Below are 23,053 nucleotides of genomic sequence, written 5' to 3' on the forward strand. Positions count from 1 at the left end.
GATTATGTCAGCAGAGTACCAAGCCAGAAATAATCAGACACCCATTTTTCAAGCCAGCATATAATGTCACCAAAACCCAGAAGACAGCTAAATGCAGCACTCACCTTTGATGATCTTCATCAGATGACAACCCTAGGACATTATGTTATACAATACATGCATGTTTTGTTCAATCAAGTTCATATTTATATCAAAAACCAGCTTTTTACATTAGCATGTGACGTTCAGAACTAGCATACTTCCGGGGAATTCGCTAACATTTTACTAAATTACTCACGATAAACGTTCACAAAAAGCATAACAATTATTTTAAGAATTATAGATACAGACCTCCTCTATGCACTCGATATGTCCGATTTTAAAATAGCTTTTTGGTGAAAGCACATTTTGCAATATTCTAAGTACATAGCCCAGGCATCACGGGCTCGCTATTTAGACACCCGGCAAGTTTAGCACTCACCATAATCATATTTACTATTATAAAAGTTTCATTACCTTTTGTTGTCTTCGTCAGAATGCACACCCAGGACTGCTACTTCAATAACAAATGTTGGTTTGGTCCAAAATAATCCATCGTTATATCCGAATAGCGGCGTTTTGTTCGTGCGTTCCAGACACTATCCGAAATAGTAAAGAAGTGTCGCGCGCATGGCGCAATTCGTGACAATAAAATTCTAAATATTCCATTACCGTACTTCGAAGCATGTCAACCGCTGTTTAAAATCAATTTTTACGACATTTTTCTCGTAGAAAAGCGATAATATTCCGACAGTGAATCTCCTTTTCGGCAAACAGAGGAAAAAATCCCAAAGGCGGGGGCGGTCGGGTCACGCGCATAAGCCCAGTGTCCCTTGATCGGCCACTTGAGAAAGGCGATAATGTGTTTCAGCCTGGGGCTGGAATGACGACATTCTGTTTTTTCCCGGGCTCTGAGCGCCTATGGACGACGTGGGAAGTGTCACGTTAGAGCAGAGATCCTTAGTAAATGATAGAGATGGAAAAGAAGTTCAAGAAATGGTCAGACAGGCCACTTCCTGTAAAGGAATCTCTCAGGTTTTGACCTGCCATTTGAGTTCTGTTATACTCACAGACACCATTCAAACAGTTTTAGAAAATTTAGGGTGTTTTCTATCCATATGTAATAAGTATATGCATATTCTAGTTACTGGGTAGGAGTGGTAACCAGATTAAATCGGGTATGTTTTTTATCCAGCCGTGTCAATACTGCCCCCTAGCCCTAACAGGTTAAAGCAGCAGATACTTTACGCTTGGTGGAGTGATCGGCTTCTGTGGCGAATTTCTTGTTGCATGTCTGGCAACACTTGAGGTCCACGTCCAAGTTCAATCTGCTAACAGGCCTGCCGGGTAGAAAAACCTCATTGTAGCACAGGGGAGGGGTACTGTCTCGGTTCGCCACCGTGGTGCTCAAGTGTCCTCTGGATGTGACCGTATACCGGTGTACTGTGTTACCCGTCGCAGGGTCGACGGGGTCTTCCATGAGCAGCACAGGGTTGACGGATCCCCACTTCTCACGTGACGGTAGCATTGATAAGGGCTCTCGGGTGCGTGTCATACAGTAATTCACCAGTTGATCAAAAGTCAGATCGTGGCTCGTAAACACTGTGAAGGTATAAGGGAAAGCCCTAGGTCTATCTGTTAGAGTCCCCGGGAGGTTGTTGAAGGTCTCTAAAGTGGTGACGGCATACATCGCAGTCATTTCTTCCGTAGGGAAAGGTGAGACAGGGGAGAGTATCTCTCTGACACTTGGTTCACCTAGAGTTTGTCTTCTGGCTGAGTCGTCTACCTCATCGTAGCACTTTATTGTGTTATGGTCGACTTTCAACAAGACCTCATCTCCTAACCCTCCTTTATCTCCAACGTGTAGCACTTTGCATTCCCAATCCTCTTCGAGTCGAGCCTCTCTGTTGTCGGGGTATTTCCAGTGTGAAAATGAGATATGATCTACCCCGACCAAGGGGATCCCATGAAGGGACTGGTGATCCTCAGCACAGCGGTCCAATAGTCCCCCTGTAGCTAGCATTTGGCTAAGTTCCGGGGGTTCCAAGCTAACCTTATCCGAGTAGTACAGACCAAGAGCACGGTTGTATAGAGGGTAGTGATGCATGACATCATACCGCTTGCTGAGCATATCGCTTACGGTCTGGGAAAATAGTGTAGCTTTTCACCGAGCTGAAGCTCCTCATCCTGTTGGTACTGTGTGTAGTGTTCTAGAAAGCTTGCGCATGTGACACCCTTCGACATACACATAGCCACAAAATCACCCTGGGTAGCTACAGATTGCAGGTCTGGGATTTGCTCCAAAGAGTCAAAATATATGTCTCTTCCCAGTAGGCAGGTAGTGTTACCCAATCCCCCGATGGTAACATCAGCTAGTACCCTGGTGAGGTGGCCCGTCGTGTCATTAACCTGTTGGGGCTAGGGGGCAGTATTTGCACGGCTGGATAAAAAAATGTACCCGATTTAATCTGGTTACTAATCCTACCCAGTAACTAGAATATGCATATACTTATTATATATGGATAGAAAACACCCTAAAGTTTCTAAAACTGTTTGAATGGTGTCTGTGAGTATAACAGAACTCATTTGGCAGGCAAAACCCTGAGACATTTTCTGACAGGAAGTGGATACCTGATGTGTTGTATTACCTTTAAACCTATGCCATTGAAAAACACAGGGGCTGAGGAATATTTTGGCACTTCCTATTGCTTCCACTAGATGTCACCAGCCTTTACAAAGTGTTTTGAGTCTTCTGGAGGGAGATCTGACCGAACAAGAGCCATGGAACGATGATGGCCCATTAGACACCTGGCGCGCGAGTTCATGTTGGGTACCCTCGTTCCAATACGTTATAAAAGAGAATGCATTCGTCCACCTTGAATATTATTCATGTTCTGGTTAAAAAAGGCCCTAATGATTTATGCTATACAACGTTTGACATGTTTGAACGAACGGAAATATATTTTTCCCCCTCGTTCATGACGAGAAGTCCGGCTGGCTTAGATCATGTGCTAACAAGACGGAGATTTTTGGACATAAATGATGAGCTTTTTTGAACAAAACTACATTCGTTATGGACCTGTGATACCTGGAAGTGACATCTGATGAAGAGAATCAAAGGTAATGGATTATTTACATAGTATTTTCGATTTTAGATCTCCCCAACATGACGTCTAGTCTGTATCGCAACGCGTATTTTTCTGGGCGCAGTGCTCAGATTATTGCAAAGTGTGATTTCCCAGTAAGGTTATTTTTAAATCTGGCAAGTTGATTGCGTTCAAGAGATGTAAATCTATAATTCTTTAAATGACAATATAATATTTTACCAATGTTTTCTAATTTTAATTATTTAATTTGTGGTGCTGACTTGACTGCCGGTTATTGGAGGGAAACGATTTCCTCAACATCAATGCCATAGTAAAACGCTGTTTTTGGATATAAATATGAACTTGATAGAACTAAAAATGCATGCATTGTCTAACATAATGTCCTAGGAGTGTCATCTGATGGAGATTGTAAAAGGTTAGTGCATCATTTTAGCTGGTTTTATGGTTTTGGTGACCCTGTCTTTGAATTGACAAAACATTATACACAACTCTTGTAAATGTACTGTCCTAACATACTCTAAATTTATGCTTTCGCCGTAAAACCTTTTTGAAATCGTAAAACGTGGTTAGATTAAGGAGATGTTTATCTTTCAAAGGGTGTAAAATAGTTGTATGTTTGAAAAATTTTAATTTTGACATTTATTTGGATTCAAATTTGCCGCTCTTGAAATGCACCTGCTGTTGATGGAGTGCACCACGGGTGGGACGCTTGCGTCCCACCTAGCCCATAGAGGTTAAAGCACTAGGTGTTCCACATGTGCCACTGGCCAGTGCGGCACCCTAGGGTGAAGTAACAAGTCACCGGATGCTTTTGTTGATGATTAGTTATTTGAGAAGGAGACAAGTCAAGACGCTGGACCGGGTGATTCAGTTTATAGTAAGGCAGTTTATTATGAGACAAAGATGTTTGGCAAAGCGTGCACGGACTCCTTCGTTTAGCTCTTAGGGAACTAGCAGAAGAGAGAGCCCCGAAACATAGTGTACATCCAATTTATACAATGAAATAACAGTGTGTTGACGTTGAGTCTAGTAGGTCCGCTCTCCTGACTGGTCGATGAGTGGAGGGACGGTCCACTCTCCAGGTGGTGTCGACTTCCCATTGGCCCTTGGCAGTGTCCTTTGTCCTCGGAGTCCAACACACCTAAGTGTGTGTGTGTGTGTATTTCTGGTAATTCGTGTCTGGGTGCTTTGCGATATTCATGGAATGTTGTTCTTTACACCAGTGGTCAGTTCGTGTGGCTAGGGCTTAAGTCAGCCATCTGTCTCTAGGTGTGGTCGTGATTGGTATCAGTTGGTTGCTCAATATGTCTCTGGAATTTTGTTGTGTGCTGTTGTGAAACATGTTGTGCAAATGCCCTCCTTATATATCATTAGGTAAAACGTTAGATTATCTTTATTACAAATCCCCCTCTTCACGTCTGCAAGACGTGACAAAAAAGAACAATCTGCGGCACAGTGGGAGTGAAAACAAACAAACGGAAGTCAGAGACAAATTTTGTGAGTCCCCCTCTTCACGTCTCACCTCAGCAGATAGCTTGTCAAGTCTCAATAGGGATTAAAATCATATCATTTCCATTACAATCCACCCGTTTTGCTAGATATTTCACATACATTATAACACATCTATTTTGATTGGATTCAGAAATTTCACACAAATTCAAACTAATTCATGCATCCCAATAGATGGTCTCATCTAACATGTGCTCCTCATATTTGAATGAATCCTCCACCTTGCTCGGCGGTAGGTACTTGTCATCTCATTGATCTGAACTTTGACTCGGTCCGTAGCTCACCATCTGCTCCGTTATCATCTCTCTAGAGTTCTGGTGATTAAACCTCTTGCACACGGGACCAAACAACAACCACACAACCCAATCACACTCATACAGGTGAAAGCAGCCCATAATACAGTTCTTGCAACACTTTTCCATTTCCCAAACATGATCTGTGTTATCAAAAATGTACGTACAGCAATGAACCTAATCATTCTACCTACACCATCCTCTTTGCCCGTAACCTATCGAGAGTCAGTCTATTTTACCAGGTCATGAGGGAGGTGGCGGATAATTGGTCAGAGAACCTCTTTACTGCATCCCCTGTTTCATTCATGAATCTCTGTTGATTAAAAGATGTCATTAATTCAATCCACATTATTATTTATTGTCAACTACCAAAATAATGTAGTGTTAAAGCCTTCACATATTTGATTCATAGCTTTGTATTCATCTGGAACTTCCCTGAGGATGCCAATAGCATCCATCTTGTAAAGCTACTCCCATCCTGGTCAAAACTCCTCCTGTGCCTACTTTAGCCTCCTATAACTGGCCTCTGATGACTAACTCGAACTGGTTAGACCAATAACCCCAGGGCGCAATTCCTAACCACCCTTTGTGGTCATTTCTGTCGTCTGCGTCCTTTGCTGGTACTAGCCCACCCTTCATCAGTTATAGGTGCTATGAGGTTACACATTTTCTCCTGTGCTTTCAAACCTAAGTCAGTCATATTAACAATTACCTTTCCAGCCATTAAAATCATCTTAATTCTCGGTGCCATTTTTGTATCTATAACACTGGTATTCACTCCGGAATTTAGGTGAACCGAGGTGGGTTGGCTGAGTACTTCAATCTGGCCAACCCATATTCCTGTACAGTTGTCTGCTTCCCCAGGAAATTGTTTAATGTTTACCTTAAATTCTACATCTTGATCTTCTTTGATTCCTTATTCTGTACGTCACTCATCAGTGTATTATATAGTTTATCTTTTACTTCTTCTCCATGACAACGGTAACCTATGTTTAGTACCAGTAGGTGGTGGATCTGAATATATCAGAAAGATTAGACTATGATGCAGCTCAGAGTTTCTACTCTTCCCAAAAACCGTCAACCCTCTCCTGCCCTTAGTCTCTCTGCTTGGTACCACCCCATACTCACACCTCTAGGAGCACACACAGTGATGAACGGTCGGGATAGGGAATCTTCGTTAAGGAGGTAACCCCCGGACCCTGTTGGTATCGGTTCTTCTCCTAACTCTGTGTGTGATCAGCAGTGGTCATATGTGTAAATACCTCCTTGCAGTGGGTAACGTGGACCCAAGTGACTCTCTTAGCTTTTCTAATGGCAAAGGCAATGGTTTAACAGCACCTGGTATGGGCCTTCCCCACGGGGCTGCTTCCAGTCTTTTCTCCTCAGGGACTGGATCCACACCCAGTCTCCTGGTTGGATTGAGTGAATCACCTTCTCCTGTAATTCACCTGTTGAACACAAAATCTTGGACATACGGGTTTGGTTAACAAACAGTCTTCTCATGTGCTCTGCTAGTATATCTTTAACTTCTATGTCTACCTGTTCTGGTATCTCTATTCTCCCTAACTCTGGCATTCTATAGGCTCTACCTGATTAGCTAAACTGTCATCCATCATTTAAAGAGATAGATCCCAGTATCAACACTAGGGATTATATCTTGTCCTATATTCTAGCTACCATAATCATGTCCACCAAGTAAGTTGGGAACACTTCTACCCATTTGCTATACTTATCTGTTATTGTTAAACACCCCTTATTCCCCTCAATTCGGAATAGTTCAATAAGTCCATTTCCAAATGTTGGAACGGACATTCTACAAAAAATGTTTTTGTTCTAGTAGCATCCTATCCTGTTCTATCGCCTGCTCTACTATACTCCCCCTTACTCCCCCTTTTTATACATGGCTCAAACCATGTATCAATTTTGCTGCATTTCTTAACAATGTCTTTTGTAAGGTTAGTAAATTATCCTTATGTCAGCCCTTCTCTTGTAGGATTGCCCCCTTTCATATACCACATGTCCAATTCTCCCTGGGGCATTCATCCTTAGGTACCCTGTGCATTTCTCTATCAAGTGTCCTATCTTCTTTAAGATTGAACAACTTCTTTCAACTAAATTATCATATCTTTTCCTAGCGAATTTTACCAAACATAACTTAAAATCAAAACTATAATACATGCCTATGGAGCCGATAGTCTCTCCATGTATTAATATCCTAACTAAATGAACCTAACTAAATTATCCTGCTATCTTCTATTCTTATGTCTTTTCTGTCTCTCCCAGTGTTATTTCTGTCCTCACCTGTTTATAATTTAACTATGCTGGTCTCCACTCACTAACCGTTATCTAATTCTTCTATGTTACTTTTATCTTCTCTTCCTTGTTTATGCTCTCCTCCTTCTTCTTCCAACCCATCAAGGTCTCAGCAGTGCAGGGGAGTACTAAATGTCTCATGGTCTTATTACATAGCTATTTACATTTATCTCGATACCCTCAATAATCCTGGATTCCCTACAGATGTCATATATTCCTGTCCTGTTGGCTTAAGTCTACCATTATTAACCTGTTTTATCAACAAAATATAATATTACTATTATATTAATTCCACAGTCTTGTTGTGTTAAATCTCTTCCACTAAATACAACCACAGCTGACTTCCTAAGGGAAAATAAACTTATCTAGATAATGTAAAAAGTACCCCTACTTATCAAACGATATTCACGTAACATAATCAGATCAAAATGACTAATCTGAACTACTCCCCAAAGAAAAATTATTGTACCCTTTTCGTCATTTTGTCTTCTCATTGGTTCAAATTATCAATTGTGTCTAAGAACTTTAACTCCATCATAATTATCAGTTCTCCTAGTTTCCTTAAAGTTAGTATCCCAAATGACCTTAAATTCACCATCCAATGGCTTTTCATTGCGGCTGATCAGACCACAAAAGGAAAAGTCACCAGTGGGGTCAAAAAAGTCATAACCCCTTTTCAGAACCGTTTTTTCTTTCTTACTACATTAGACAAATGAAAGCTAATAACCTTATCTAGATTTCGTATCTCAAGTTCCCAGAACATTCCCTATCAAAAGAATTTCACGTGTTTAATTAAAACTCAGAAAATAAAACTTTAAAATGTCATGTGTGTCTACCCCTTTAATATATCATGTCCCTAGGAATTTTTCCCCAAAGAGCTAAGCGCTCCATATTCCATAAAATAACCATTTGGTCAGCATTTCCTCATACTTCACCGATTCAGAAACCCAAAAGTTACCTACAAACAAAACCTAAAAATGCTTATACTTCCATTGTATTCCCCCCAATCATTAGTTTTAAACTTAATTGAACATGCGCTACCCTTGGATACAATACTGTACTTCAATCTATGAAACCCCATATTTTAACGTACTATTTAACCAATTTGACCCAAGATTGCTTAAAACCCTAAAACCCTTTCAGTTTGTCTGCAAACCAGCCCATTCTGTTTGCTAGGAATACCCTGCCATTATACACAACTGTGTTTAATGTGCACCTTCCCAGTTAATTATAAAATTAACTCCACCTGTAATTCACCTTAATGACTTGATATTTTTCTTGCAATGTTCAATTCACTGGTGTTACTAAACAATCAATACCACGAATCAATAAGCAGAATTTATCACAAAACAAAACGCTTCTTTCCCGCCAAACATAGCCCAGCGATTACCTCTTTTCAAACAGCGTTCTGCCTTTCCTCTATCACAAGATTAAAACCAATATTCCAACTGTATCTCTCTTTCGGCTTCACACTTATGAAATGTCTATGTCCTTATATGTACCATGTAAATCGCCATACTTATAAAAAATAACATCATTCAACTCTTTCTCTGTATGCCATTTCCAGCAACAGAGAACGTATTATATCAAAATTCTCTCGCTATTATTTTCTAATTAGTTAGCCTTTCAATTTAAACTAATCAAGCTATCAAAACGTTACATTTATATCTTAAACAAACGCTAGCAACCGTATCTCTCCAGGCAAAACATATCTTCTTACATTTTAGTCCCATGGTGCATGGGCTGGGATCTGAACCCGGGCCTCCCGCGTGGCAGGCGTGAAAACTAAACTATTCGAATGCATACTCGGGTTCAGTGTCTTCCACCTGAAGCAAAGGAAACATTAGGCCCCTATCAGCCTGACCAGGGTCAATAGCGGTGGTGATCAGCCTAGTAGTGTACACTCACAAAAATAACAAACAGGGGAGCTGATATCCCCAGCCTCTCCCAGGGAGGGATGTACCCCGACCCTGGGCGTGGTGCCTTAGGTCGTGGAAACGGAAGCCATTGTCCCATTTTCCCCAACTAAGGTTTCAGTGGTTGGAATCGAATTTATGTAGGGCGCGCAAATCGGCCCTGGTTTCAGTCAAAGTTCTGGAAGGGGTTGGGGCTGGAGTGCAATGTGTAAGGTGGTGCCAAGGTGCTCCTGATTTACCTTTGACCTGGACAGAGTGTGAAGTAACTTCCTTCACTTCGTACGGCCCAGTCCACCTGGGTTCCAGCCACTTTCTCTTGTGGACCTTGACCCTCACCCAGTCCCCAACTTTTACCTTCAGTGGTGGCGAGTCTCCCAACAGCTCCCCCTCTTTGACCTTGCGGATCTGTGTGGAGAGAGCTGCAGAAAGTTCCGTCAGTTTTCTCACATACAGACATTACAATTTGTTGTACATCAAGGGCGGGCATATGACCTCCCTCCCTTGGTGGACCAGGCATATTCAAACCTGCACATACCTTAGCTATTTAGCCTTAAGGGTTTGAGTGGCGCGTTCCACGAGGCCCTGAGATTGGGGCCTGCACACCTACCCTAATTTGTGTACAATCCCGAATCTCTCCTCCACCTGTCTCAGGTGCTTGTTACTGATTTGCAGCCACTTTATGACTGACTTGGCATCCTCTCGTGCCTTTGGTATTGCTCTGGTACTACTGTTACCCACCCAACAAACCTGTCTTTCACTCCCACCAGGTACCCCCTTTCCACTTGCCACGTTATCTGGGCCCCTAACGGTGTCTTCCTTTTCTGTTTTTTTTTTTTTTCTTCCTTCTTAAACATGTGGTTCCTGTTTCTGTCCTTTTCACTTTCTATTCCCTTCTCAACTGCTTCCTTCAAACCTTCCTCCATCACTACCTTATTGCTTTATAATGTTCCTTTCCCCCCGCTCTATCCTGTATCTTCTGATCTAAATATTCGCTAAATTTAAGTTTAATTGGTTGGCTTGTCGCCATTATGTTTTAACGATTCTAGTCCTTTTAACTTTGTAAACTTAGCCCGTCGTTGGTTAAGACCAACGATGTATTCTCGGTGCGGACACTGACTTAACTCTGGTGCCCCACCCTCGTAAACAAAGTGTTACTACTTGTCTAATTTCCCAGGCAATACCCACGGCACGGCGGCCTTTTCAATTTATTATCACAATTATGTGGACCAAATTAGGCTCTAACTTAGTGTTCGGGGTCTCAAGGAACGGACCCTTATGTTACATACAATTACTCGACAGGGATTATACACTTTCACAATTGGGTATACAAATACAATTAAAACAAATTATGACACCTTCACTGACTACCGGGCAGCAAAGAAATTGACTGACATCCGGGACGGGGTTAACAATTATAGTGTCACGTCAGAAGGAGCCCCCGGGCAGCGACTAATTCGCTGACATCCGGGACAAGATTACACAGTTGTCAAACCGAGCAGTAACTATTTTACTGACATTCGGGACAGGGCTAAACAATTATAATGTCACACCGAGCAGTGACTAGTTCACTGACATTCGGGACAGAGCTAAACAGTTATAACAATATTATTCTATTTTTAAATTCATCCGACTTTTCATTGGTGGTCCCGGCAGGTTGCCACTCCAGCCGTCCTCCAATGTCACGAATTATTATGCTATCAAAAGTTTGTCACACAGACTCTTTATCTACTTTGAATTGATCTGAATAATATGGGTGGACTCAACTGGTTGCCACGTCAGTCGTCCCCCAAGTCAACAGATATATTCTATCAATGATGGGCCCACACAGGCCGGGTCCACACAGGCCGGGTCCACACAGGACGGGTCCACACAGGACTTAACTAACTTAAAATCTATTCAGTCAAATATCTTTGTGTTCGGCCTTAACATTTAATTATAGTTATTACAATTTCGACAACAATTCATACTCACGCCCAGTACTACTGATCAGAATTTGGATAAAACTATAATACAATATGCAGATTTTGTTTTAACAGGCTCTGCTTACCTTATTTAGTCGAGCTCGTTGATCAGTTTCCTGGGGCGGGCAGAATCGCCGATGTCTCCTGCGAACAGGTCACCCGTCCTTACGAGATTGTCCCGGACTTGTCTCCTCTCACATCAACCATTAATGGACCGAATTCAAGAGTTTGAAACCATCCTCTGCTACCAATTCTGTTGATGATTAGTTATTTGAGAAGGAGACAAGTCAAGACGCTGGACCGGGTGATTCAGTTTATAGTAAGGCAGTTTATTATGAGACAAAGATATTTGGCAAAGCGTGCACGGACTCCTTCGTTTAGCTCTTAGGGAACTAGCAGAAGAGAGAGCCCCGAAACATAGTGTACATCCAATTTATACAATGAAATAACAGTGTGTTGACGTTGAGTCTAGTAGGTCCGCTCTCCTGACTGGTCGATGAGTGGAGGGACGGTCCACTCTCCAGGTGGTGTCGACTTCCCATTGGCCCTTGGCAGTGTCCTTTGTCCTCGGAGTCCAACACACCTAAGTGTGTGTGTTGTGTATTTCTGGTAATTCGTGTCTGGGTGCTTTGCGATATTCATGGAATGTTGTTCTTTACACCAGTGGTCTGTTCGTGTGGCTAGGGCTTAAGTCAGCCATCTGTCTCTAGGTGTGGTCGTGATTGGTATCAGTTGGTTGCTCAATATGTCTGGAATTTTGTTGTGTGCTGTTGTGAAACATGTTGTGCAAATGCCCTCCTTATATATCATTAGGTAAAACGTTAGATTATCTTTATTACACTTTCCAGATGTGTTACTATCATTTAGGGTATATTGTCTCAGTTTCAGAACCTGTGCCTTCTTCACGTTAGACTGCATGATCCCCACACAAGAGACATATTAGGTGGGAACAGACAATACATCGGCTTATATATGAGGGATTGCGTTGCTGTTCACATCATGGGCTATGTGATAGGGGTTGGATATACGCACTGTATGTTACACAGAGTAAAGCAATAACACATATCCATGTCAAAGGTGTCGGATTTTATTGGTACACACAATGGGACATTCGCCTGTTGTACATGGTAAATAATGAATTGAGTGGTTGTGTGTAAACGATAACAACAAGGTCTATGTACATTCCAATTATACACCCAGTGGTTAGTGTTTCAGGACCAGTGTTTTATAGTTACACCTTTAGGTCGTACAGACTAACTTTAAGCTTGATTATCAGCTCTGTCATTTTCCTATAGCAATCAGGGGCATGAGCTCCGGACAAGTTTCCACACATGTAACACCAGTGCCGTTCTGCCAGTGTGTCATATATCAGGAACTTGACTTCAACTGTAGGACGAGTATAAGGGTCTGGGGCAGTAATCACGTGTGGGTGCGCTATGAACCCCCTGCGGAATCTCTCTTGTCCTATCTCAATCTTTAGCCAGTCAGGGTTGTAGTTTGCCTTTAGGTATGGACACTCTCCTTTGGTAAAGAATGCGTGTTGATTCAGGAACGTGTCACCTGGCACAAAGTCTGATATACCCAGATTGCAACTGGAACACTGGTGACTATCTCCCTTTCCGCTGTATTCCATGTTGGTTGGGTCTCCCAACCAGGCAAACCTCGATAGGTTGGATCTGCAGCCTACAACACTGTCGGATTCAGCGTTGGACGCTGATGTTACCATAGCCTCCTGTCTCGGAGGCAGCCCCATCATCATTGCTTCGCACGCAAAGGAAGACTTGTCACCAGGTTGCACGTTCTTCCCTCCGTTTGTTGCTGTCATCCATCTAATACGACCCGGCATGCTTGCACCCCAGTATGGGTCGATACCGGTTGCACGGTATTCTCCATTTCTGAAAACTATATCAGAGTGGATTGTGGGTTCTCCCAAAGGTACATGTTTTTTCGGTGGCCATTCCATTGTGGTATCTTTCTCTGCACGTTCACACTGAACTGTATTACAGAGTGCTACCTTACCATGACACTCTGTATAGTCAGTAAATATGGTAACACAAGGTTATAACAACTGGCAGATAGTTTGAGGGATTCATCTCCTTGCGTGATGTCCTCTTATTTGCGTAAAGTGAGCAATGGGCCCATCGGAGAGAGCTTTGTTTTTATACTCCGTGCATTTGAAACAACTTCATGGCTCATGTTTGCAAACTGAGTCGACCGTTGAATATGATGTGTAGAAAGAATGGTTTCCAGGGTCCCCATCGGCCATAGTAGCGACTGAGATGTAATCAAAGGCACGTATAGATTGAGAACCCTGCCCTGTTGCACAAGAAGGACACAATTTACACGGTCCACTGAAGTGTGTATATGCACACATGCAAATGGCACTCGGTACATAAACACACATCTGTCGATACCACATAAACCGATCCCAGAGAGGCCCGAGTCTACAGGCAATTTGCTGAGATACACTTAGCGCCTCCAGTCCTCACACCCTCAGGGGGTAATATCAGTCCATTAGCCATACACACAAAAAGAACCCCACGTTGGTTAGATAGGTTTCAACAGAGACATTGCCAACCTCTGAAAAGCTCTCTGACAGCAACTCTCTTTGCTCTCTAATCAAACTCTTAGGACAACCTAAGCTTAGCCCCTATCCTCGTAACTCCATCGAACACCTCAGGATACCACAGACTTCACTTTCACTAAGGCTATGGCAGGCTGGTGCGACTGCCTCCTCTTGAAGGACAGGACCCTGACAGATTACGAGAAGGAAAAGCTGGACCGTGTGAACGTGAGAGCCGGCAGCGCCGAAGGCGGCCATGTGACGATAGGCCCAAAGGACAGTCTCTTCACCAGACCCATGTATGTGCCGTTAACGCACTACCACCATCTCGACGCCCTATTAGCCATCATGGCGTGCTACGTCTCCCCGGGAGTGAAAAGTCTGTACGACTATCCCGTGAGGCATGTTCACATTGAACCAGGGCAGCTGCTCCGTCACGCATCACAATCCCCTGTCAAGTCAACGTGGAGAGGAGAAGAGTAAGCAAAGTATAGATACGATAAGGGTAAAAGAGAATATTACCATCCTATTCACACTTCACCCACAAGTGGAAAGACACTGGTCCACCCTGGACTCGGTCCCCCCCATAGCCTTATGCGGCCAGGGACCACAGCCAGCCCTCAAGACATGGACTCCACCGCCAGCTACCAAGACCTGAGGCTCATTTCAAAGCATTACACATTCACTGTACAGCATGTATGCACTATGGTGATGACACAGAATATGAATAAAAAGCTTAACAGCCCTTCTCACAGTTCAGTGCCATGTTGTTACATTGACTATTCATCTCTACCGCTACACCTGTCTTTCACTCCTTACTTTGCAAGGCATACCTCGCAGTGTTTCATATCCCACATAGGAATATGCACTCCCAGCACTTACAGAGATGAGTGGTAGCACTATGCATCACTTTCCCAACACTATTGCAGGTATAACTTAGTGTTTACATTGGGAGGGAGAAATGTAGCACATACCCCTGACAGACATGGTGAATTAGTCAGTCCTAGCAAGCAAAACTCCCGAATGCACTCTGTGACACTGAGACAGAATAGCATATTGTAGCCTAAGGCAGGTGCATATATTATAGACACAGAGATAGTCAGGCAGGGAATAGGAGGACAGTGTGTACGAGAGACAACCCAATAGACATTGGCGCGAGGTGCAGCAACTATTACCTACATTGGATAAAGCAGGACATTAAACCAACAGTAGGGGGGAGCGACGGGAAGGTACATTTCCAAACACACCGGGTGACAGGACGGTCAGGAATACTACTATCACGCTCACCAGACACAGTGTTCCTAACCAACAGATATGTTATTTATATAGTTTTAGAATACTTTTAGAAATAGTTAGTTGATTACGGGGCCACCTGGCTGTTCGCGAACAGGGCCCTTGGTCGGAATGTGTCGCGTGTGAGTTCTGGGGCAGGACGTTCCAGTGGTATCCACCTGGTGGTAGTGTTGTATAACAAATAAATGTAATAAAACCATTTTCATAAAATATTGCAGATTTCTATTTTTGTCACCAAAAACGATGACTCCGATCATGCCGAACTAGCTACAATCTGGTCAGGCCTAAAAAAAAACATTTGAAAATCATTTTCACCAAAAATTGCTGATTTTTTTTTTTTCATTTTCGTGACACAAAAAAAAGTGACTCCGGTCATGCCGAACTAGCGACATTCTGGACAGGCCTAAAAAAAACATTTTAGAACCATTTTCACAAAAAAAACGTAGATTTTATTTTTTCATTTTCGTGACAGAAAAAAGTGACTTTACTAACAGTTTGCTAAATTACTCATGATAAACGTTCACAAAAAGCATAACAATTATTTTAAGAATTATAGATACATTACTCCTCTATGCACTCGATATGTCCGATTTTAAAATAGCTTTTCGGATGAAGCACATTTTGCAATATTCTAAGTACATAGCCCAGCCATCACGGCTAGCTATTTAGACACCCGGCAAGATTAGCCTTCACCATAATAACATTTCCTATAAGAAAAATGTTCTTACCTTTCCTGTTCTTCGTCAGAATGCACGCCCAGGACTTCTACTTCAATAACAAATGTAGGTTTGGTCCCAAATAATCCATAGTTATATCCAAATAGCGTCGTTTTGTTCGTGTGTTCTAGACACTATACGAATGGTAATCCACGGTCGTGCGCATGGCGTGACAAAAAAATGTCTAAATATTCCATTACCGTACTTCGAAGCATGTCAACCGCTGTTTAAAACCAATTTTTATGCCATTTATCTCGTAGAAAAGCGATAATATTCCGACTGGGAATCTGCAATAAACTAAACAGCCGAATTAAAATACTCCACGGGGGCTAATCGCGCACGCGCCTCATTCCATTGTCACTTAATGGGACACTTGGATAAGGTGATAATCTGTTTCAGCCTGAGGCTGCCTCGTCAACCTTCATGATTTTCCCGGGTCCTGAGAGCCTATTGGAGCCCTGGGAATTGTCACGTTACAGCTAAGATCCTTACTCTTCAATAAACAGATGCAAGACGCACGACTCCTTGTCAAACAGGCCACTTCCTGCATGAAACCTTGTCAGGTTTTTGCCTGCCATAGGAGTTCTGTTATACTCACAGACACCATTCAAACAGTTTTAGAAACTTTAGAGTGTTTTCTATCCAAACCTGAACAATAATATGCATATTCTAGCTTCTGAGTTGGTGTAGGAGGCAGTTAAAAATGGGCACATATTTTTTCCAAAATTCTCAATACTGCACCCTAGCACAAACAGGTTAAAACCATTTTCACCAAAAATTGCAGATTTTTTATTTTTCATTTTTTGACACAAAAACAGTGACCCCGGTCATGCCGAACTATCGACATTCTGGACAGGCCTAAAAAAAACATTTTAAAACCATTTTCACCAAAAATTGCTGATTTTTTTGTTTCATTTTCGTGACACAAAAAAAGTGACTCCGGTCATGCCGAACTAGCGACATTCTGGACAGGCCTAAAAAACCCCATCTTAAAACCATTTTCACAAAAAATTGCAGATTTCTATTTTTGTCACCAAAAACGATGACTCCGATCATGCCGAACAAGCTACATTCTGGACAGGCCTAAAAAAACAAACATTTTAGAACCATTTTCACAAAAATCGCAGATTTTATTTTTTCATTTTCGGGACACAAAAAAAGTGACTCCGGTCATGCCGAACTAGCGACATTCTGGACAGGCCTGAAAAAAAACATCTTAAAACCATTTTCACAAAAAATTGAAGATTTCTATTTTTGTCACCAAAAACGATGACTCCGATCATGTCGAACAAGCTACATTCTGGACAGGCCTAAAAAAACATTTTAAAACCATTTTCACAAAAAAAGAGTAGATTTTATTTTTTCATTTTTTTTACACAAAAACAGTGACTCTGATCATGCCGAAAAAGCGACATTCTGGACAGGCCTAAAAAAAAAAATGTAAAACCATTTTCACGAAAAAATTGCAGATTTCTATTTTTGTCACCAAAAACGATAACTCCGATCATGCCGAACTAGCGACATTTTGGACAGGCCTAAAAAAAACATTTTAGAACCATTTTCACAAAAAGGTGCAGATTTTTTTTCATTATTTGACACAAAAAAACTGTGACCCCGGTCATGCCGAACTAGCGACATTCTGGACAGGCCTAAAAAAAAAACATTTTAGAACCATTTTCACAAAAAAGCGTAGATTTTATTTTTTCATTTTCGTGACAGAAAAAAGTGACTCCGGTCATGCCGGACTAGCGACATTCTGGACAGGCCTAAAAAAACATTTTAAAACCATTTTCAACAAAAATTGCAGATTTATTTTTTTTCATTTTCGTGACACAAAAAAAGTGACTCCGGTCATGCCGAACTAGCGACATTCTGGACAGGCCTAGAAAAATAACATCTTACAACCATTTTCACAAAAAATTGCAGATTTCTATTTTTGTCACCAAAAACGATGACTCCGATCATGTCGAACAAGCTACATTCTGGACAGGCCTAAAAAAACATTTTAAAACCATTTTCACAAAAAAAGCGTAGATTTTATTTTTTCATTTTCGTGACAGAAAAAAAGTGACTCCGGTCATGCCGGACTAGCGACATTCTGGAAAGGCCTAAAAAAAAAACATTTTAAAACCATTTTCACAAAAAATTGCAGATTTCTATTTTTGTCACAAAAAACGATTACTCCGATCATGCCGAACAAGCTACATTCTGGACAGGCCTAAAAAAACATTTTAAAACCATTTTCACAAAAAAAGCGTAGATTTTATTTTTTCATTTTCGTGACAGAAAAAAAGTGACTCCGGTCATGCCGGACTAGCGACATTCTGGAAAGGCCTAAAAAAACAAACATTTTAAAACCATTTTCACCAAAAATTGCAGATTTTTTATTTTTCATTTTTTGACACAAAAACAGTGACCCCGGTCATGCCGAACTATCGACATTCTGGACAGGCCTAAAAAAAACATTTTAAAACAATTTTCACAAAAAATTGCAGATTTCTATTTTTGTCACCAAAAAGGATGACTCCTATCATGCCGAAATAGCGACATTCTGGACAAGCCTAAAAAATACATTTTAAAACCATTTTCACCAAAAATTGCTGATTTTTTTGTTTCATTTTCGTGACACAAAAAAAGTGACTCCGGTCATGCCGAACTAGCGACATTGTGGACAGGCCTAAAAAAACCCATCTTAAAACCATTTTCACAAAAAATTGCAGATTTCTATTTTTGTCACCAAAAACGATGACTCCGATCATGCCGAACTAGCGACATTCTGGACAGGCCTAAAAAAAAACATTTTAGAACCATTTTCACAAAAAAGCGTAGATTTTATTTTTTCATTTTCGTGACAGAAAAAAAGTGACTCCGGTCATGCCGGACTAGCGACATTCTGGACAGGCCTAAAAAAACAAACATTTTAAAACCATTTTCACAAAAAATTGCAGATTTCTATTTTTGTCACCAAAAACGATGACTCCGATCATGCCGAACAAGCTACATTTTGGACAGGCCTAAAAAAAACCATTTTAGAACCATTTTCACAAAAATCGCAGATTTTATTTTTTCATTTTCGTGACAGAAAAAAAGTGACTCCGGTCATGCCGGACTAGCGACATTCTGGAAAGGCCTAAAAAAAAAAACATTTTAAAACCATTTTCACAAAAAATTGCAGATTTCTATTTTTGTCACCAAAAACGATGACTCCGATCATGTCGAACAAGCTACATTCTGGACAGGCCTAAAAAAACATTTTAAAACCATTTTCACAAAAAAAGCTCAGATTTTTTTTTCTTCATTTTTTTTACACAAAAACAGTGACCCTGGTCATGCCGAACTAGCGACATTCTGGACAGGCCAGAAAAAAAACATCTTAAAACCATTTTCACAAAAAATTGAAGATTTCTATTTTTGTCACCAAAAACGATGACTCCGATCATGCCGAACTAGCGACATTTTGGACAGGCCTAAAAAAAAACATTTTAGAACCATTTTCACAAAAAAAGCTCAGATTTTTTTTCTTCATTTTTTTTACACAAAAACAGTGACCCTGGTCATGCCGAACTATCGACATTCTGGACAGGCCTAAAAAACACATTTTAAAACCATTTTCATAAAAATTGCAGATTTCTATTTTTGTCACCAAAAAGGATGACTCCTATCATGCCAAAATAGCGACATTCTGGACAGGCCTAAAAAAACATTTTAAAAACATTTTCACAAAAAATTGCAGATTTCTATTTTTGTCACCAAATACGATGACTCCGATCATGCCGAACTAGCTACAATCTGGACAGGCCTAAAAAAACATTTTAAAGCCATTTTCACAAAAAATTGCAGATTTCTATTTTTGTCACCAAAAACGATAACTCCGATCATGCCGAACTAGCGACATTTTGGACAGGCCTAAAAAAAACATTTTAGAACCATTTTCACAGAAAAAGCTCAGATTTTTTTTTTCATTTTTTGACACGAACTGTCGACATTCTGGACAGGCCTAAAAAAAACATTTTAAAACCATTTTCACAAAAATTGCAGATATTTTTTTTTCATTTTCGTTACACAAAAACAGTGACCCCGGTCATGCCGAACTAGCGACATTCTGGACAGGTCTAAAAAAACATTTTAAAACCATTTTCACAAAAAATTGCAGATTTCTATTTTGTCCCTAAAAACAATGACTTTGATCATGCCGAACTAGCGACATTCTGGACAGGCCTAAAAAAAAAATTCAAACAGTTTTCACAAAAAATTGCAGATCGTTTTTTTTCATTTTCGTGACACAAAAACAGTGACCCCGGTCATGCCGAACTAGTGACATTCTGGACAGGCCAAAAAAAAAAAAAGTAAAACCATTTTCACAAAAAATTGCAGATTTCTATTTTGTCCCTAAAAACAATGACTCTGATCATGCCGAAAAAGCGACATTCTGGACAGGCCTAAAAAAAAAAGGTAAAACCATTTTCACGAAAAATTGCAGATTTCTATCTTTGTCACCAAAAACGATGACTCCGATCATGCCAAACTGGCGACATTCTGGACAGGCCTGAAAAAAACATTTTAGAACCATTTTCACAGAAAAAGCTCAGATTTTATTTTTCATTTTTTGACACAAAAACAGTGACCCCGGTCATGCCGAACTAGCGACATTCTGGACAGGCCCAAAAAAATTATGTAAAACCATTTTCACAAAAAATTGCAGATTTCTATTTTGTCCCTAAAAACAATGACTCTGATCATGCCGAAAAAGCGACATTCTGGACAGGCCTAAAAAAATTTTTTTAAACCATTTCCACAAAAAATTGCAGATTTCAATTTTGTCCCTAAAAATGATGACACCGATCATACCGAAAAAGTGACATTCTGGACAGGCCTAAAAAAAACATTTGTGGAACCATTTTCACAAAAAAAGCTCAGATTTTTTTTTTTCTTCATTTTTTTACAGAAAAACAGTGACCCCGGTCATGCCAAACTATCGACATTCTGGACAGGCCTAAAAAAAACATTTTAAAACCATTTTCACCAAAAATTGCAGATATTTTTTTGCATTTTCGTGACACAAAACAGTGACCCCGGTCACGCCGAACTAGCGACATTCTGGACAGGCCTAAAAAAAAAAATTCAAACCATTTTCACAAAAAATTGCAGATTTCTATTTTGTCCCTAAAAACAATGACTCTGATCATGCCGAAAAAGCGACATTCTGGACAGGCCTAAAAAAAAAATGTAAAACCATTTTCACAAAAAATTGCACTTTTTTTTTTTTCATTTTCGTGACACAAAAACATTGACCCCGGTCATGCCGAACTAGCGACATTCTGGACAGGCCTAAAAAAAACATTTTAAAACCATTTTCACAAAAAATTGCAGATTTCTATTTTTGTCACCAAAAAATATGACTCCGATCATGCCGAACTAGCGACATTTTGGACAGGCCTAAAAAAAACCATTTTAGAACCATTTTCACAGGAAAAGATCAGATTTTTTTTTTCATTTTTTGACACAAAAACAGTGACCCCGGTCATGCCGAACTATCGACATTCTGGACAGGCCTAAAAAAAAAACATTTTAAAACCATTTGCACAAAAAATTGCAGATTTCTATTTTGTCCCTAAAAACAATGACTCTGATCATGCCGAACTAGCGACATTCTGGACAGGCCCAAAAAAACATTTTAAAACCATTTTCACAAAAAATTGCAGATTTCTATTTTTGTCACCAAAAACGATGACTCCGATCATGCCGAACTAGCGACATTTTGGACAGGCCTAAAAAAAACATTTTAGAACCATTTTCACAGAAAAAGCTCGAATTCTTTTTCATTTTTTGACACAAAAACAGTGACCCCGGTCATGCCGAACTATCGACATTCTGGACAGGCCTAAAAAAAAACATTTTAAAACCATTTGCACAAAAAATTGCAGATTTCTATTTTGTCCCTAAAAACAATGACTCTGATCATGCCGAACTAGCGACATTCTGGACAGGCCCAAAAAAACATTTTAAAACCATTTTCACAAAAAATTGCAGATTTCTATTTTTGTCACCAAAAACGATGACTCCGATCATGCCGAACTAGCGACATTTTGGACAGGCCTAAAAAAAAACATTTTAGAACCATTTTCACAGAAAAAGCTCGAATTCTTTTTCATTTTTTGACACAAAAACAGTGACCGACCTAGCTACATTCTGGACAGGCCTAAAAAAAAAATTTTAAAACCATTTTCACCAAAAATTGCAGATTTCTATTTTTGTCACCAAAAACGATGACTCCGATCATGCCGAACTATCGACATTCTGGACAGGCCTAAAAAAAAACATTTTAAACAGTTTTCCATAAACAAGATCTAAAACATGTTTAATGCAATTGGTAAGTAAAAATGTGTCCAGTACTGTGTAGTTGAGATGGTAGGAACGCTATGGACAATTTTCAGCAAGTTGCAACCATGGAAAATGTTTTAAACAGTTTTCCATAAACAAGGTCTAAAACATCTTCGATGCAATTGGTAAGTAAAACTTTGTCCAGTACTGTGTAGTTGAGATGATAGGAACGCTATGGACAATTCTCAGCAAGTTCTAACTACGAATTACAGTCAAAAACAGTATTCCATAAACAAGGTCTAAAACATGTTTGATGCAATTGGTAAGTACAACTTTGTAGTTGAGATTGTAGGAACAATATGGACAACTTTCAGCAAGTTGCAACCATAAAAAACAGTTATAAACAGTTTTCCATAAACAAGGTCTAAAACATGTTTGATGCAATTCGTAAGTAAAACTTTGTCCAGTACTGTGTAGTTGAGATGGTAGGAACACAATGGACAATTTTCAGCAAGTTGCAACCATGGAAAATGTTATAAACAGTTTTCCATAAACAAGGTCTAAATCATGTTCGATGCTATTTGTAAGTAAAAATGTGTGCAGTACTGGGTACTCGAGATGGTAGGAGCCCTAAGGACAATTTTCAGCAAGTTGCAACCATGAAATACAGTTATAAAATGTTTTCCATAAACAAGTTCAAAAACATGTTTGATGCAATTGGAATGTAAAACTGTGTCCAGTACTGTGTAGTTGAGATGGTAGGAACGCTATGGACAATTCTCAGAAAGTTCTAAATACGAATTACTGTCAAAAACAGTATTCCATAAACAAGGTCGAAAACATGTTTGATGCAATTGGTAAGTAAAACTTTGTAGTTGAGATTGTAGGAACAATATGGACAATTTTCAGCAAGTTGCAACCATGAAATACAGTTATAAAATGTTTTCCATAAACAAGTTCAAAAACATGTTTGATGCAATTGGTAAGTAGAACTTTGTCCAGTACTGTGTAGTTGAGATGGTAGGAACACTACGGACAATTTT

The sequence above is a fragment of the Salmo salar genome, chromosome 09, assembly GCF_965601325.2.
Source record: "Salmo salar chromosome 09, fSalSal1, whole genome shotgun sequence".
Classification (NCBI taxonomy): domain Eukaryota; kingdom Metazoa; phylum Chordata; class Actinopteri; order Salmoniformes; family Salmonidae; genus Salmo; species Salmo salar.